Source organism: Gekko japonicus, unplaced genomic scaffold, assembly GCF_001447785.1.
Source record: "Gekko japonicus isolate JY-2015 unplaced genomic scaffold, Gekko_japonicus_V1.1 scaffold7402, whole genome shotgun sequence".
Lineage (NCBI taxonomy): Eukaryota > Metazoa > Chordata > Lepidosauria > Squamata > Gekkonidae > Gekko > Gekko japonicus.
The window spans coordinates 5,944-9,754 of NW_015175599.1; positions in this window are offsets into that span (position 1 = coordinate 5,944).

A 3,811-nucleotide genomic window follows, 5' to 3' on the forward strand; every position below is an offset into this window, starting at 1 on the left:
TCTGTCAAGAGCTCTCTCAGCCCCACCCACCTCACAGGGTGTCTGTTGTGGGGAGGGGAAGGGAAAGGGAAAGGCGTTTGTAAGCCGCTCTGAGACTCCAAGTGAAGGGCGGGGTATAAATCCAATCTCTTCTTCTTCTTCTTCTTTATAAGCAGAGCTCAAACCCTGCTGGGTGTCCTTGTTGTGTTCCTGAAATCACTAAATAAACTAGAGCTGAGCACTGCAATGAGTCCAGTACCCAGTATTTAATAGGTTGCCACCTCCAAGGAGAGGAATTCCTGAAGATTGGGGGTTGGGGTTGAGGAGGGGAGGATTTGTGGAGCAGGAGAACCTCAGTGGGGTAAAGGGCCACAGAGTTTCACTTTTCAAAGCAGCCATTTCCTGCAGCGGAATTTATTTTTGTAGTCTGGAGACCAGTTGTAATCCTGGGAGGTCTCCAGGCCCCACTTGCAGGTCGGCCACCCTGAATTCTTCCTCCATTCAGTTCTTCCACCATTAAGACGTTGACTGGCGTTTCAAGCAATGTCCCGACGCCATTTGCAAAACTGCTCATTATTGCCAAGAAGAGAAGATATTCAAGGAAGACGCTTTACCCTTCCCTAGGAGCTGAGTTTGCAGTCTCCAAACCCAGAATTTTTGCTCACGATTCCACAGTTTGGAGGGAACATTGTTAAATTCTTCCTCCATTCAGTTCTTCCACCATTAAGATGTTGACTGGCATTTCAACCAATGTCCCGACGCCATTTGCAAAACTGCTCATTATTGCCAAGAAGAGAAGATATTCAAGGAAGACGCTTTACCCTTCCCTAGGAGCTGAGTTTGCAGTCTCCAAACCATTCCTATTTTGGTACAAGCAGAAGTATGCCAGTTTCAGATTAGCCACCAGATGGCAGTCGTCCACCTCTTCCAGGCATTGTAAAGAGGAATGCTTTTAACACCATGCAGGCTTCTGTTAACATACAAAAATCAAGGGTGGTTTGTCATCTGTTTCTCTTCTTAAAGACAAAAAGAGACTCTTCCTGGTACATGAAGAACTTATTTTGCTTCCTGACTCTCACGCTGTCCCCAGAACTTGAATTTTTACATAATCTGCCCCAGAAAATCAGCAGTGGGGGCAGGACTGCAGCCAGGTTTCCTTTGGAGATGGGAGTGGCTGTATTGCCAGGTGGGGCTTCCCCCCACCCCTGCCCCCAAATAATGAAAATCAGTTATTTCTGCTTAACGAACAGAAACTTCTTTTGCCAAGTCAACCAAGCGTGGGACATTCTGAGACAGTAAACAAATTGTAAACAAAAGACACACAGGATATTCCAGGACTGTGAGAGCCATAAAGGAAATGTGATACATATGTCTGTCTGGTTGCAATCTTAGATTGGTTGCCTTATTTTGGCTGCGGTCGCATTAGCCACGCTTCAGAGACGGAAGATAGGCGGATTTTCCTGGCGCAATCACAGCACCACATCTGGGAAGAGTAGAGCTCCCATGGCGAACCCGAGGCTTCCCGCCAAAGATGCGGGGTAAAAAACTAGTACCTCCGAGGTACTAGTTTCCGGAAACAGCGGGGCAAGGGCGGGCGCCTGATCGTGTTTCCGGTGGTAGGTCGTGGCATCCGGTGCCCGCCCATGTCCCATCGCTAAAAGGTTTTTCCGCCCCAAGTCTCCACGGGATGCGCACAAGCACCCAACGGCTCATGCGCACACTTCGTTTAAAAACAAACACAGCCCCCTTCTCTTTTCCATACCCCCCCCACTCCTGCCTCGGTCTGCTCGAGAGGAACTCTCTGCACTGGGCGGCAGAGGGGGAGGTGCAGGGGGTGTGTGGCGGGAGGGCGGCCTGGCTGAAGCTCCTCCTGGAGGGGACCGGACGGAGGACACAGTTTGCATTCCTCTGCAGCCCTGGAAGGGGTTAAACCCGCGGAGCCTTTTGCTAGAGAGGCCGCTTCTTTGCACATTACGGCAGAGATTTCCGGGATAGTTTACTGGACTTTGTGCACACCAGATAGGGCTGTCAGCTCTGAGATGGGAAATAAGTGGAGATTTTAAGGGTGGGGTCTGAGGAGGGCAAGGTTTTGGGGAGGGGAGGGACCTCAGCAGTGTATAATGCCATGGAGTCCACCCTCCAAAGCAGCCATTTTTCTCCAGGGGAATTGATAGTGATTGTAGGGTGGCAAAGTCTTGGTTGGAAAACACCTGAAGACTTTGGGGGGTGGAGCCAGGAGAGGGGCGGGGTTTGGGGAGGGGAGGGGCCTCAGCATAGTACAATGCCACAGATTCCACCCTTCAAAGCAGCCATTTTCTCCAGGGGAGCTGATCTCTGTCAGCTGGAGATCAGTCATAAAACCTGGAGATTCCCAGGCCCCACCTGGAGGCTGACAACCCAAAAAGATTGTCTGGGGATCAATTGTAATAGCAGACCTCCAGGTACCACCTGAAAGTTGGCATCCCTAGCTAGGAGAGAGCAAGTCCCATTGAACTTTGCTTAACTTCCTTCCAGCAAAATATGCTTGGAATCGCCCGGCTTGAAAAGTTAAAATGATATAACTCCACTGGGCTTTGTACCAGGGTGGGGTACAGCGCTCAACAAATTTTATATCATGGCCATTCTACTTTCTTGTAAAGGTCACCAATCGGCCTGGAGGAGGGAAAAGATCCTGTTTCTTTAAGGGGATATTAGTAACCAGGTGGTGTTACTTACCTCCGTGGCCTGAAACGTTTTAGTGGCTCATGTCTGCACATTAAGGGGCAGGACATTTTTCTCCAGGCCTGCTGGCAGTCCTGCGAAACAGCTGATGTAAAACCTAGCCACCCCGAGCAAGATCCGGAAGGGCAGCATAGAAATCTCCTGAATAAAGAAAGGAACTGAGCAGGTCCTCTGCGCTGCCCATTTCTTGCAGGTAGTCTTTGAAAACGTGAGCTGGCTGCGACCCAAAGGCACCTCCCTGGTTCGTTTTGTGGGTACTCTGAATATTTTGTGATGAGCTTCTAGGGTTGCCAACAGGTCTGTAGGGGGGAGGAAAGTCCTGTCCCTTGAACAGAGGCTTTAACATCTGCAGTTGAAAGGACCAGTAGGAGGTGATGCGAAAGACCTCCGCCTGAGACCCTGGAGAGCCGCTGCCAGTTTGAGCAGACAATACTGAACTTGATGGACCAAGGGTCCAACCACCCACCGGTTCGAAAGCATCATACATGCAAGTAGATAAAGTGGGTACCTGCTCTAGGTGGCAGGGGGCACCCCTCCTCCTTGAGGTAGAGGGTTCGGCGGCGGCGACAGCAATGGCGGCGGAGCAGTTCCTGGCGACCCGGTGGAGCAACGTCGGAGGCGGAGCCCGGAAAAGTGGTGCCTTGGAGAGCGTGGTGACGTGCGGCGCAGCGTGGCGGAGCCACCTGTGGACAGTAGCCAGAACTGCAGCCAACACAGAGCCACGCGCCAGGACGAGACCTGCCGGAGGAAGCAGCTCGGGAAAAGATCGGCTCCAGAAAGGGCACCAGGACGCCAATATCTGAAGCCACGGAAGGAAGCCGGATGACAACTAGCCCGGGGTGCTGGTAGGCAGTCACCACCCTGTAGACAATGTGGCCCTAGTTAGGTTAATTGGTTAGGGTTAGAACCACTATGTAAACCGCCCAGGGACCCTTCGGGGTCAGGGCGGTATATAAGCTGAAGGTATAAATAAATAAATAAATAAATAAATAAATAAATAAGGGTCTGGTGCAGTGTAAGGCGACTTCATGTGAGGCTTAACGTGTGGAAAGGGGAGTTTGAAGTTTTTCATGAGGTAAGTTGCATCCCATTAAAGCGCTTATTAAAGGGG